The sequence below is a fragment of the Miscanthus floridulus genome, chromosome 2 (genome assembly GCF_019320115.1).
Source record: "Miscanthus floridulus cultivar M001 chromosome 2, ASM1932011v1, whole genome shotgun sequence".
In the NCBI taxonomy this organism is placed as follows: Eukaryota; Viridiplantae; Streptophyta; class Magnoliopsida; order Poales; family Poaceae; genus Miscanthus; species Miscanthus floridulus.
In genome coordinates this window covers 44,799,533-44,815,067 of record NC_089581.1, presented here as the reverse complement: position 1 = coordinate 44,815,067, position 15,535 = coordinate 44,799,533, and the positions used below count along the sequence as shown (strand labels likewise).

General features: G+C 43.3%; 1 pseudogene; it reads left to right on the top strand.

Annotated features, from left to right (window-relative positions):
• Positions 1-7,195: 7,195 nt before the first annotated feature.
• On the top strand, positions 7,196-13,572 carry LOC136538654 (pentatricopeptide repeat-containing protein At5g55840-like; annotated as a pseudogene).
• Positions 13,573-15,535: the final 1,963 nt, after the last annotated feature.

The window sequence follows — 15,535 nt, the reverse complement described above, 5'->3', positions numbered from 1 at the left end:
CTAGCCTACTTCATGTACCTGATGAACTCGGTATTCATGCCTGAGCTCGACAAGTTCATGGTCGTGTTTATCGATGATATATTGATTTATTCAGAAAATGAGTCAAATCATGAAGAGCATCTGAGGATTGTTTTATCCAGATTAAGGGAGCATAAGCTATATGCGAAATTTAGCAAGTGTGAATTTTGGTTGAGCAAAGTACCTTTCTTAGGTCACATCTTATCAAGGGATGGAATCTCTGTAGACCCATCAAAAGTACAAGAGGTCATGGATTGGAAAGCCCCAACTTCGGTTCATGAAGTTCGGAGTTTTCTAGGGTTAGCAGGGTATTATCATCGTTTTATTCCAGATTTTTCAAAGATAGCTAAGCCTATGACCAGACTACTTCAGAAGGATGAGAAGTACAAATGGACACCAGAATGTGAAGCAGCTTTTCACACCCTCAGAACTTTGTTGACTACAGCACCTGTGCTAGCACAACCAGACATTAAAAAGCCTTTCGATGTATTTTGTGATGCATCGGGAATAGGTTTGGGATGTGTGCTCATGCAAGAAGAAAGAGTTATTGCATATGCTTCTCGGCAATTGAGAAAGCATGAAGTCAACTACCCTACACATGATTTAGAACTTGCAGCAGTTGTTCATGCATTAAAGATATGGAGACATTATTTGTTGGGCAATGTATGTCATATATATACTGACCACAAAAGTCTCAAGTATATCTTTACCCAACCAGAGCTGAACATGAGACAACGAAGATGGTTAGAATTGATTAAGGACTATAATTTAGAAGTGCACTACCATCCGGGAAAAGCTAATGTAGTAGCAGATGCACTCAGTCGAAAGTCTCATTGCAACACTATAGAAGCATTATTGGAAGATGGATTCAACTTGTTACATCCTGCTGTACTACACAATATCACGATCAGTTGTTCACTTGAGAGCAAAATCATAGAGCTGCAGTAGACAGATATAGGAATAAGTCACATCAAAAGAAAAATGCAAGAGCAAGAGACCAAGCCTTTCAGATTGGACGAAAGAGGTGTTTTATGGTTTGAGGACCGACTTGTGGTACCAAAAGACCGTGAGCTGAGGAACCAAATTTTAGATAAAGCTCACTCGTCCAAATTGTCTATCCATCCGGGTAGTAGTAAGATGTATCAAGATTTGAAAACCCATTTTTGGTGGACTAAGATGAAGAAAGAGATCGCAGCCTATGTCGCTAGGTGTGATAACTGTAGTAGAGTAAAAGCTGTTCATATGAAATCCACCGGATTACTTCAGCCATTGCCTATTCCAGGTTGGAAATGGGAGGAAATCAGCATGGACTTTATCACAGGCCTTCCAATGACACCACAAGGTCACGATTCAATATGGGTTATTGTTGATCGTCTCACCAAGTCAGCACATTTTATACCCGTGAACACAAGGTATATAGTTGGGAAATACGCTGAGATATATGTTTCCCAGATCGTGAGACTACATGGAGTACCTAGGACTATAATCTCAGATCGAGGACCATAGTTCATAGCTCGTTTCTAGGAGCACTTACACCAGACCTTGGGAACCAAGCTAATAAGAAGTTCGGCATACCATTCGCAAACTTTAGGACAGACGGAGCGAGTGAACCAAATCCTAGAAGATTTGCTTAGAGCTTGTGTTATATCTTCAAAAGGTTCATGGGAGAAATGGTTACCTTTAGCTGAGTTCTCCTATAACAACAGTTATCAAGCGAGTATCAAGATGGCTCCATTTGAAGCATTATGTGGCAGAAAATGTAGAACTCCATTGAATTGGATTGAGCCCGATGAAAGGAGATACTTTGGTATTGACTTTGTCAATGAAGCTGAAGAGTAAGTACGTGTCATCCAACAACATATGAAGGTAGCTCAGTCAAGACAAAAGAGTTATGCTGATAGAAGAAGAAGACCACTAACTTTTGAAGTGGGTGACTATGTATACTTGAAAGTATCGCCCATGAAAGGTGTGAAGAGATTTGGGATGAAAAAGAAGCTTTCACCAAGATATGTAGGGCCATACAAGATTTTGGAACAGAAAGGAAATGTTGCGTATAAGTTACAACTTCCACCAGAGATGAGTGCAATATTTGATGTCTTCCATGTTTCTCAGTTGAAGAAATGTCTTCGAGTACCTGAAGAAGCTATTGCACCCACCAACGTGCAGCTTCAATCGGATTTGACCTATGAGGAAAAGCTAATTCGAGTATTAGAAGAGATGGAAAGAGTAACACAGAGTAAGATTATTAAGTTCTATAAGGTGGTGTGGAACAATCATAGTGAACAAGATGCTACATGGGAAAGAGAAGATTATTTACGAGAAGTTTATCCTGCCTTTTTCCAAGAATGGTAGGTCTTGCAAATCTCGGGATGAGATTTTTATAAGGGGGAGGGGCTGTAACACCTCGGGTGTTAGCCTTGCATAACTTGACTTGCATAACATGAGCATGAGCATCAAGCATTCATAAACAAGCATTTACAATTGAAACATTAGATTGAAACATCTGCAACATTTGCTTGTTATCGCATGTTTCCTTGAACATATGCAACTTTCTCATTATTTCATGTCTCCATGTGTCTATGCATATGATCATGAGTGTATACATGTAGATGGTTGATATGAGTCACAAAAATATATTGGCAATACTTAGGTTAGCAAATGGAACATGGTTCATGAATGTCACTTCCCATGATCAAGCCCTTAAGTCATGTTTCATGTGATTACACTAAATAGCTCTATGAGTGACTAATACATGAAATGATTGTGTGACCTTACAATTTGCTTAAACATGTTTAGAGTATCATTATGAGCAACTTTGATGTTCATGGTTAAGGGTAAATAGGTAATTAAGCCATAGTTTGAAGTGTATCAACATTTAAATGTGACATGTTTGACCAAGTTTGAACTAGGTGTTAGAGACCTTGCATGGAGGTGGTCACTAAAGCAAAGTTGTAGTATTTGAGATAAGAAACAACTTTTATTTTTGGGTCATTGAATGATTCAGCTCCTAACATAGTTGAAATTGGATCACAAGAATCATCAAAACAAACATTTCAACACTTATGAAATTTTTCTAAGTCATTGTTCATTGACAGACTGATAGGCTGACATTGGGGATGACATTACTCAGTGTTGGTTGTGAATTAGAGCATGATCTCTTAACAAAAGATGTAGCTGGTACATAGGACTACATAAGTCATGTAGATCATTTACGCTAAGGAGCTACGGTTTGACAGTTTAATCGCCGTGTAAACTCGCTGTCAGACTTGACTTTGGGGTTAACTGACAAACTGAACTCTGGTTCAGTGGCCGACCGGCTCAGAGCCGAGCCGCCGCGTGTTGGCCAGCAAGCGCCGCGCGTCGCTGAAGCCTCGCCACGTGTGGCCAGGGCAGGCCAGTGCGCGCCTTAACATCGCCCGCACCCACCCACACTTAGCCATGCTCTCTAGTCGACTCGCCTCGGTCTCCTCCTTCGCCGTCCGCAGCAACCGCAAGCACAGCAGCAGCACCGCAGCGCCACCATCGTCGTTGACGGCACAAGCCGCATCTAGCTACTCAATTGCCACCGCAACCCCTCAACCAGCTCCCCAACAACCCACCGTATCCACCCGTGCCCGCTGCCGGTGCTTGGTAAGCTCCAGCCCCGCACACAGCCTCGCCGGAGTTCGCCGTCGCGCCACGACGCCGTGGTCGGGACATCTCCGACCACTTCTAGCAACGATAGCCAGTGAAATAGCTCCGTAGTCGTGTGTCGATGCGTGTAGGCGTGTTTGATTGAGTCGTCGTGGCTTCCATCAGCATAACGTCGTCGACCCGCACCTCCATGCCGCCATTGACGCCGCCGTAGTCGCTAGCTCCGACGAGAGGTCCCACCAAGTAGTGCAACGTGTGCGCGAGGTTGAGTAGATCACCTTCGGAATGATGTCACCGCCGGCAAGTTCACCGTCGGCGAGCTTTGGCCGCACCACCATCGCGCAGCGTAGCGACTCTATTCTTGTCTCACTGACGCGTGGGTCCTCTGACCAGCGGGTCCCACCAGTCAGCGGTAGTGAGAGTATAGGATAGTTCAAATATTCTAGATTTGTGTGTGTTTTGTAATTTTTAGATCTCTAATTTGGTAGCTTCAAAAATTATGAAATAAATTTGGTTATGTTCCTTAGGAAGTGTAGTATTTAGGAAAAATATAGTCTTGACACTTATAGTAGAATTTTTGGAAGATTTAAATGGAAGTTTGAAATGTGTTTTTGAATGCATGCAAATTTGTTTATTTTATATCTTGAGTTCCTGTGCTCCAAAAATTATGAAATTTTTGTGGTAAGCTATTCTTGTCATGTATGAGCTTTGGTAAAAATTTGAGGATCAGTGCATGTGTAGATTTATAGTTATAGATTTTTCTTTTATAAATAGTTAATCCTTGTATGATTTTTTATAAATTAATTATGAATCCAAAATTCATGAAATTTGTTGGGGGTAATCCTAGTACCATAAGGATGCTAAGAAAAATAGAAAATCTGTTGCTTGACACTTTTCACTAAGGTTTTCTATTTATGCTATTTTAAGCCTTTATGCTTTGTCTTTTTTGTATATAGTGTTTTACTGAATAAAATGGCATGAAACTTTTACAGTAGTCTTTTGGTAGCATTAGTAAGGCACTGTAAATTTTTAAGAATTTATTATGCACATTTGATATATATTTATTATTTAACCTATGTATCTAAATAAAATGATAAAGGCATTTAAAGAAATAGTTTGGGCTTCACCATTATATTTTCTTGAGTGTATTTGGTGTGCTTAAACTGGTGGTAGACTTTGTGTTGTCAAACTATGAATGATTACATGAAGTAGAAGTATTGTTACATTGTAATGCAAATTAGAATAGTTTCCGTACAGATTCTGGAGTTTGATAAGTTGCATGTTAAAAATTTATGTTTGCTGTAAAAATAGTTAATAACAAAGTTGTGGGTAATTTTATAAGCTTTCCAGAAAGTCTAAGATCACTGCATTTGGATAATTAGAACTCCAGTTATGAGTAAAATAAGTAGCTGTTGTTTGTGAAGTAGTAGATGCATTGTCGAAGTAATTATTTACATAATCAAGAAGAGATATGCACCTACTCAGTAGAACATGATGCACTTGTTAACATATATGCATTCGCTATATCTTATGTCATATTCATGCATCTAGGATTGGAGGAAGAAATAACGTTGCTGGAATTCGACGAGGTAGAGGAAGGGGACCAGATCGGAGGAAGAAATAACGTTGCTGAAATAACTTAAGTACTTATGATTGATGCATTAGGTTATAAGAGTTGAATGGAACCACTTGATGCATATACATTCCTTGTCCAGATATTACACCTTTAACCGGTATAGGTCCAGGATCGAATATATGCTTAGCCATGCTTAGACCGGTAGAAGTCGAGTGATGTCCTGTCACCTGCGAGATATAGGTGGATACCGGAGCACGGTTGACTATATTGCTATCGTGGAACAGAACCATGGGGTAAAAGAAAATCGAGACTGGGCGGGATGTCGATAGAGAAGCAACAAGACATGGAGGTCTTGGGTGTGGATCTATCATCGTCTGTGTCGATTAAGGACCGTACCGTTGTTGGCGCTTCTGACAAGATTGAACGCATGCCTCTCACTTAGCTGGCCGGATAACTCGTTCCGACCCCGAAGCCGAGTAATTCAACTCAGGCCGGGACCCGTTTTGTTGTGCGCTCCTTGCGGGGGGCGATCAGACTGAGTCCAAGGGCAGACTAGGCCTGAACATCCTAGCATCTGGTGTCCCAGATTGTGTGGCGCGGTACGGACCCGCGAAATGTAGATCTGAGTTGTACCAAATGTGACCTAAGGCTGCCTTCGCGCGGTATGCCTGGGTTTATGTTAGGAATAAATTCCCAGCTGGTTGAAATCGATTCGAATAGCCGTCTCTTCCGGATAGTGAGAAACTTGGCTAGTCCCAACATCGTAGTAACTGTGTTATGGAACATGATGGTTCGGATGAATATGGAATTACAATACCTGCTATGGTTACTATTGTATGCTTCTAAATTGATATACCACATGTTTGGCACAGGATAGCTGCTAATCTAGAAATGGATAGTTATAATTAACTTGATAAAGAAATCGTAATGGTACAACTAAGTCAATTGTTTTTATGCAAAATGTTGTCGAGTTATCTCCACTTGTACAGCATTGCATAATCCTTAGAGTTATTTTATTTCTGGTTTATGACGGGTAAGTCTAGCTGAGTACCTTCTCGTACTCAGGGTTTTATTTTCCATTGTTGCAGATGGCACTGTGTATCATGGTTATTGCAAGAGTTGCTTCTATCCCGCCGTGGATGAGGAGTGAGCCTTGGGCAGGCTTCTTTATTAATCCCTATCTTTGCTTTTGTGGACCGTGATCCTACTTGGCACTGTATCAAACTATGTTGGAAACTTTATTTTCGAACTTAATTGCTTCCGCTTTATCTATCAAACTCGGTTTGTAATAACTGTTATTCATACTCTGATGATGAAATGTATCTGTGAACTTTATGTAATATGTAACATGTATGTTGAATCATGTACGATCTTGGTTGTTGTAAATCGTTTATCGAGACACGTCGTGGTACTCAGTGGCGGATCTAAAGGGGGGGGCTGCCGGGGCTACAGCCCCCCTAAGCTGCCTTAATCCTTCATTAATACTGTAGCTTAGTGTGAATTCACCTTTAATTTTTAGCTTTAGTCCTAAATCTTCTTTGTTCAGCCCCTCCTTTGTCCCAATCATAGATCCGCCACTGGTGGTACTCGACGGACTACCGGGTTTATATGGGTTCGATCAAGTATGACAGTGCGACCGCTTGCAGGCTGCCATTGTACTTGTACTCTTATAAATTGGTCGGTTTTACGACACACACCAAACCAGCGAACAATAAATAATCCACCTTCGTTTACCGCCTGCCGAACATGCTGCTTATCATCACCGGATCTTTCGCCGCGTAGTAGACCTGATGGAAGGAGCAGCGGGGCTTAGGTGAACGACGCGAGCGGGTTGGTTCGTCCGGACATAGAGACGCCGGAGCAGTCATTATCCTGCATTCGCAGATTATAGTTAAATTTCCTTGAAACGCTGGCGACCATCGGATCAAAAATTGGAAGGTGGATGTGGCGCGTGGCTTTGTAGACGCAAGTCACTCGACTCCCTTTCCTCTCCTACTCCGGCTTTCCCACAGCGCCGCCGCTCGACACCCCGCCGTGCGACAGGCTCGCCTTTGCGCCGGAGTCCCCTCTTCTCATCACGCCAACGCCAGAAGTTCGCTAACTATTCAGCTACCATGGCACGGCGGCCGTTCTCGTCGCTGGCGCACTCCTCGTATCGCCGCAGGATCGTCGAGTGCAATGCGGCGGCTTGCTCCTCGCAGCTCCCTTCCTGGGCTAGGCCACCCGCCCGCCCCCGTATCGCTGCTAGCTCCAACACCACCTCAGGTAAAATTCTCTGCGAAAACGCAAACTGCCTGAGCCCAACCAGTGTCAGCAAATAGGAACAGTCACAGTCAGTCAGCAAATTTGTGTGCATGTTATTTCTATGTTCCGTAGCTCGTTAATTCTAAGGATTAGGGGGAAAGATATTGGGTATTAGTACTTTAGTTGATCTTTCTAGTGCAAAATGGAAACCCCAGACCTATAAGAATTACCCTGACTTCATGCTTTCTGCAATTACTAGAAGCGCTCATTACATCGTGCAAATCTGAAGATTTCAGAATGCTGGTGGTTGTGCATTCCACACATGTTTTCTATCTTGATCCTCTCATCATCTATTTGTAGCATCTGTTGCAAACCGATTCCTTAATGTGTTTGATAATAATCACTGTAATAATGGACATGTCAAACTCTGATTAGGGTTGTTCTCTGTTTGTCAATCAGTTCAACTCAAGATTATCTCCACAGAGAAATGTACATAAATTGCATATGATAGTGTGCGCTACTCCAGTACCAGATGCCAATCCTAGAGACTGAAGTAGCATTTCCTTTAGAAGTTAGAAGTCAAACTCTAAGCCCCATCAGATTCCTGAGTGCTATTCTTCTTTCTGGGTGGTATCAAATCGCTGTTTCATTGATTTGGTTCTTTCTTTCAGCACATGGAATTGATAGTAGCATAATTACTATTCAGACTATGACGTGGTGGGAGACCCTGAATCACATGGCCTACAAATTTGGGAGCCTTGGCAAGTCTGATGGAAAGCTGGCCTTGAAGATACTGAGTTCTATTGTGGAGCGATCAGGTTTAGACCGAATTACCTACATTTACTGTATGGCTGTTCCAATTCTCATCCAGGCTCAAATGCATTCGCAAGCAATGTTAGTGTTGAGGCATCTTGCTGTGACGGGCTTCTCCTGCACTGCTATCTTTACGTCCCTCTTGCAGACCATTTCACGTTTTGATTCCACCAATCATGTCGTTTTTGAACTCCTTGTCAAAGCGTATGTCAAGGAAAGAAAAGTGCTAGACGCAGCTGTGGCAGTTTTCTTTATGGATGACTGTGGATTTAAGGCTTCACCTGTTGCTTGCAATACCATCCTTAAGGCACTTGTGGAGGAAGGGGAATCAAAGTATGTTTGGTTGTTCTTGAGAGAGTTTGGCTCGTAAATTTCCTCTGGATGTTACCACTTGCAACATTCTTCTGAATTCCCTATGCACCAATGGTGAATTTAGAAAGGCTGAAGATATGCTTCAGAAGATGAAGAGCTGTCACCTATCTAATTCTGTCACTTATAATACAATACTACATTGGTGTGTTAAGAAGGGGAGATTTAAGGCTGCCCTGTGTGTTCTAGAAGATATGGAGAGGGATAGTATACAGGCAGATATATACACCTATAACATCATGATAGATAAATTATGTAGAATAAAGAGGAGTGCGCGTGCTTTCCTTTTGCTCAAAACAATGAGGAAAGATGACTTAACACCTGATGAATGTACCTACAATACTTTGATCCATGGTTTTTTTGGTGAAGGTAAGATAAATCATGCTCGCTATGTCTTTAATCATATGCTGAGACAAACTTTGGTTCCAAGTGTAGCTACTTACACTACAATGATTGATGGGTACTGCCAAAACAGGAGAATTGATGAGGCCCTAAGTGTTCTGTCGGAAATGCAAATTACTGGTGTCTTGCCAAGTGAACTAACTTATAGTGCTTTGTTGAACGGTTACTGCAAAGTTTCCATGTTGGGACCTGCTCTAGATCTTATGGAAGATCTGAAATCAAGAGGTATTATCATCAATAAGACGACGTGTACTATTCTCATTGATGGTTTCTGTCAAGTGGGTGAGATTTCCAATGCTAAACAAATTTTGAAGAGTATGCTTGAGGATGGAATTGATCCAGATGTCGTCACTTATTCAGCATTGATCAATGGTATGTGCAGGATGGCTAAGTTGCATGAAACAAAAGAAATTTTGTCAAGGATGCAGAAAAGTGGAATTTTACCTAATGATGTGCTATATACAACTCTGATTTGTTACTATTGTAAGGCAGGGTATGTCAAGGAAGCACTAAAGCATTTTGTGGACATTTATCGAAGGGGGCTAGTTGCCAATCCAGTTATCCATAATGCATTATTACGTGCTTTCTATAGAGAGGGAATGATTACAGAGGCTGAACACTTCAGACAATACATGTCCAGGATGAATATATCATTTGATTCTGTCTCCTTTAACTGCATAATTGATAGTTATTGCCACAGAGGTAACATAGTTGAGGCATTTTCAGTTTATGATGATATGGTTAGATATGGCCATTCTCTAAATGTTTGCACATATCAGAATTTGCTTAGAGGATTATGTCAAGGAGGGCACTTGGTACAAGCAAAGGAGTTTATGTTCTGTCTTCTTGACATACCTTCTGCTATTGATGAGAAAACTTTCAATGCACTACTTCTTGGGATTTGCAAATATGGAACCCTAGATGAAGCTTTGGATCTATGTGAGAAAATGATAAAAAACAACTGTTTACCTGATATCCATACCTACACCATTCTTCTCAGTGGTTTTTGCAGGAAAGGTAAGATTTTGCCTGCGTTAGTCATGTTGCAGATGATATTGGAGAAAGGAGTAGTCCCTGATACTGTTACATATACCTGCTTGCTGAATGGGTTGATCAATGAAGGCCAAGTGAAGGCTGCTTCTTATGTTTTCCAGGAGATCATATGCAAGGAAGGCCTGTATGCAGATTGTATTGCCTATAATTCAGTGATGAATGGGTACCTCAAGGGTGGAAACGTGAATACTATAAAAAGGATGATGTCCGATATGTATCAGAATGAGGTTTATCCAAACTCTGCTAGCTATAACATACTTATGCGTGGGTATGTCAAGAGGGGACAATTTTCAAAGTCCTTATATCTGTACAAATATATGGTGAGGAAAGGAATCAGGCCAGACAATGTTACATATCGCTTGCTCATTCTTGGTCTTTCTGAGTGTGGGTTGATTGACATTGCAGTTAAGTTCTTGGAGAAGATTATCTTAGAAGGCATTTTCCCTGATAGGTTAGTTTTTGATATACTGATTACAGCTTTCAGTGAGAAATCCAAGATGCATAATGCACTACAACTTTTCAATTGTATGAAGTGGTTACATATGTCACCCAGCAGTCAAACTTTTAGTGCCATGATAAATGGATTGATCAGAAAAAATTACTTGGACCAGAGTCATGAAGTTTTACATGAGATGTTACAAGTAGGGCTTCAACCAAACCATACACACTATATTGCATTGGTCAATGCAAAATGTCGGGTTGGTGAGATTGATAGAGCGTTCAGGCTAAAAGAAGAAATGAAAGCTATTGGCATTGTGCCTGCTGAAGTTGCTGAGAGCTCAATTATTAGAGGACTTTGTAGATGTGGAAAACTTGAGGAGGCAGTCATAGTTTTCAGTAGTATGATGCGTTCAGGAATGGTGCCAACTGTTGCTACTTTCACTACTCTAATGCACAGTCTTTGCAAAGAATCCAAGATTGCTGATGCTTTGCACTTGAAGAGGCTAATGGAGTTGTGTAGATTGAAGGTTGATGTTTAATGTTCTAATTACTGGTTTATGCAAAGACAACCATATCTCTGATGCACTTGATCTTTATGGAGAGATGAAATCTAAGGGTCTTTGGCCGAATGTTACTACCTATATCACACTCACTGGAGCTATGTATTCGACAGGGAGAATGCAGAATGGAGAGGAACTACTGGAGGATATAGCAGAAAGGGGTCTTGTTCCGGCATATAAGCAGTTTGAAAATCTTAAAAGACGGATGGAGGATGCAATTAGAAGGCTGAACATGATAAGAAACTGCAGAAAGGAAGTGCCTTTTAGAGGTGTTGAGCTACTACCTGTAGATCCTGAACCCGTGTGTAGTGCTGCTAGCGATTGTAATCCCACTGAATCTCGGCAACGTAAAGGAATTTGAGCATTTGACCAGTATTGTTGGTACAAAACTATTGGTATCTTTTCTGAGTAGTGCTTGTGATGCCTTACATTGTTGTGTTCCTCCACTGAGGGATCCATGGAACCATTTCTAGATATGTTGAATATGTGATTTTACTTAAAAGGTAATTCAGGTTAGGCATTGTGTTAATTTTATTATTGTGTATTTTTTTTGTGATAATACTATGTCTTCACTTTATCATCTGTTTGGTACTTTGGTGTTTGCAGAAATACAAAATTACCCAGGGAGAAAGAGGAACCTCACATATTTCAGTGGATCCTAGGGGCAGGTAAATGGGATTATGAGTGCTGATCCGTGATATTAGGTATGATATGCATAAGTTACAGCAGGCATTCGCAAGTAAGAAGTGTTACTATGCCAATTGTTGTATCTACATTTATGTGCTTGTTGACCCCTTCTTTTAGTTAGTATTGCTAACAATTATGCATGGAATCTCAGTGGATCTTTTATCTGCATTGGTTGGCTAGAGTGAGGAATATTAATGACCATATCTCCCTAAAATCCAACTATTATAGCTGCAGTCCTGCAGAGTTGGGTGTTACCAGGTATTTTTTTATAGACGTATAGAAACAACTTTTCTGTTGATCGTGCTTGAGCAATTTCCGTGTTTGTATCTTCATTTGCCTGTATCTTACCATTCAGTTCATAAGAACAAACATAACTATACAATCCAAACCACATTAAATAGACAAGTAAGCCACTCGGGAAACCACATTTCGAATTCTCCTAATGTTTTTTATATGCTGTACAGATTAATTGCTCACTTGCTTCATGATTCTTTTGTGAGCATTCCTCTCATCTTGTCCTCTGGTTCACTTATTTGTTCCACAGATGAACTTATCATCAATCTGCAGCAAAAAAGAACCTGCAAAAAGCTGTCATCATCTCAAATACTTCGAACAACCACACGTCACATTATCAGGACATTTCTCATAACATTGTGCTGCAGAGGATGATCAGTGGAGGGCAACAGTGTGTTGGTCCCAGGCAGAGCCTACTAAACCACAGATAGGAACTGTGTGGGGGTGGAACCCAGTGCTGTGCTGAGCTCAGCCTGTGTTTGCGCTTGAGCAATGGTATCGATCTTGGTCCCACTTGTAGTTCAGCACTGTGAATTGGAAATTTTCAGGTTTCATCACTTTGTCGTTCACTGAACATGATGCCTATTCTCTCTTGGTACCAATCCAATTGAATATCCTCTTCTTCTTTTCTTTTTGTATCCAAAAGGAATCCCCTTTTCTTTTCCTCAAGGGAGGAAAAAGCTCAAGGTTTTGGGTAAAATTCAAGGCATTTTGCAAGTTCACACCGTAGTCAATTTCAAAACAAGGGGTTTCCCAAATTTATTTCTGCAACAAATAACCACTTTATTGCGAGGAGTGGTTTCAAGAATCAAGATTTACGCTTGTTCGTGTAGCGTTTCTGTTCCTGGATCTTATTTCCTCCTTGCATCCATATCATGAATCAAGATTTATGCTTGTCCGTGTAGCGTTTCTGTTCCTGGATCTTATTTCCTCCTTGCATCCATACCATGTCCATCACTTCTTTGATTCTTGCTCTGTACATTTCAGGGATGCCACCAAGAGGAAGGAAGCACTGGTGCATAGCTATGCAGGAAAAGCTTCCCATCATACTATTCACTCAGAGGCCACATGAATCTTCACAACGGCAAACGCAAGCAAAAGAAGCTCTCCAAGACCATACCTAGCCTTCCCAACATCAGAGATGGTGCCACGGGTATGGTCTCCTGGAGAGGCGACATTGTACCTGGTTGCTGTGTGAATGTGTGATTCTAGCGACGACGAGTACCTTGTTAGCCCACAGGATCACCGGCTTAGTCTAGAGGTAGAAGAAGAGGGAGAACAGAGCATACACACAGTACAAGCACCGGCGTTGGCCGGAGCCCTGAATAGGAGATGGCAAAACTGAACTCTCTTTGTTGAGTTGCAGTAGCAAATTATATATACAACTCTATCCATCTAGTCCTAGTACAACTTTCATGCTGCAACAGTAACTAGATAACACAGTAGGACTGACTTCTGCGCCTGACTTTGCATGTGGCTACAGTACGGTAGGTGAGCCGTTCGGCGCCTGTCTCTACAACGGCTACAGTACCACAACAGGGGGTCTTTTCGGCGCTGCCTTCCCTTACTGTGTATTTACACAATAAAGCAATAGATTATCTAACAATTCTTTCCCTAATCCTACTGCTATCCCTTGTATCCCCTTCATACCGATCATCTCCTTCAGCTCCATGAGTCGAAGACGTCCGAGCGTGTGAGGACGTCCGCGTGTTGTTGACTAGTTTCGACGAACTCGATGACGATCTGCCCTCCATCGATATAGTCCCTGAGGAAGTGGAACTTCACGTCGATGTGTTTGCTTCGGTCGTGCAGAACCGGATTCTTCGCGAGGGCGATGGCGGGCTGGTTGTCCACCATCAATGCTGGTGGGTGAGCTTTCGCACTGGTCAGCTCGCCCAGTAGCCGGCGCAGCCACGCAACTTGGCACGCCGCTGTGGCCGTCGCTACGTACTCTGCCTCGCATGTAGATAGCGCCACGACATTTTGTTTCAGCGACAACTATGAAATTGGAGCCAACCCGAGGAAGACGAATACTCCAGAGGTGCTCCGCCGTCCGTCGATGTCCCCCGCCATGTCTGCATCGCTGAACACAGTGAGCTGCAGCCTACTCCCGCCTGTCTTGGAAAAGATGATCCACCGTCCCCTTGACGTAGCGCAGTAGCCGCTTCACCGCAGCCTAGCGATCCTCTCTGGGATCCTCCATGAAGCGACTGACGTAGCCCACGGTGAACGCAATGTCCGGCCTCGTGTGAACTAGGTAGCGCAGACCGCCGACGATGCTCTGGTAGAGTGTTGCATCCACCTTTGCCGTGGTGCTGGCCTTCGTCAGCTTTAGCCGCTCCTCCGTTGCAGTCACGCATAGCTTGCACTCAGCCATGCCGCTCCGCTCCAACAGCTTCGAGGCATACGCGCTTTGATCGAGCGTGAGTTCTTCCTTCCCCTGTCTCACCTCGATGCCGAGGTAGTAGGAGAGTGCGCCAAGATCGCTCATTCGAAAACGAGCTGCCATCTCGTGCTTGAAGCTATTGATGCCCTCCGTGTGCGCGTCGGTGATGATCAAGTCGTCCAGATACACGCCGACGACGAGCTCCTCCTTCCCTCGTCGTCGTGTGTAGAGGGTGTGCTCGGTTGTGCACCGCTGGAACCCAAGCTCGTCCAGCGTGACGTCAAGCTTGGCGTTCCATGCTCGTGGGCCCTGCCGCAGCCCGTAGAGCGCATTGCGCAGTCGGAGCACCCTGTGCTCCTCTCCCTTGACGGCGAAACCTGGAGGTTGCCTGACGAAGACCGTCTCCGCCAGCTCACCGTTGAGGAAGGCCGATTTAACATCCAAGTGATGGACGTGCCAGTCCTTTACTGCTGCCAAGGCTAGTAGCAAACAAACAGACTCCATGTGCGCTACTAGTGCAAAGACTTCCTCGAAGTCGATGTCCTCGCGCTGAACAAAGCCTCGGGCGACAAGGCGCGCCTTGTGCTTGGCAATGGCACCGAGCTCGTCTCTCTTGACCTTGTACACCCACTTCAGGCTGATCGGACGACATCCTAGAGGTGGATCGACGAGCTGCCATATCTCGTTTTCCTCGATCGCCTTCATCTCCTCCAGCATTGCCCGTCGCCAGTTTCCGTCGTGCTCGGCCAGCGCAAACATGGGTGGTTCCTCTGCACTGACGAGCAGCAGCTCTTGATCATTGAGCAGCCGACCAGCCAGGCCTAAGGGCCCTGTGTCGCCGACGATGTCGTCTAGTTTGTGGAACCGCACCTCCTCACCTTCGTGGAAGGCATCCACGAACTCATTGATGTCACTTGGAGGTGAGGCGAACTCGATCGGCATCGATGGAGTTCCCTGTTCCGCCTGAGTGCTCGGCACAGCACCTGGAGTGCTCAGCACCCTGGTTGCAGTACTCGGCACTACTTCTGGACAGCTTGTCACTACTCCTGCAGTGCTCAG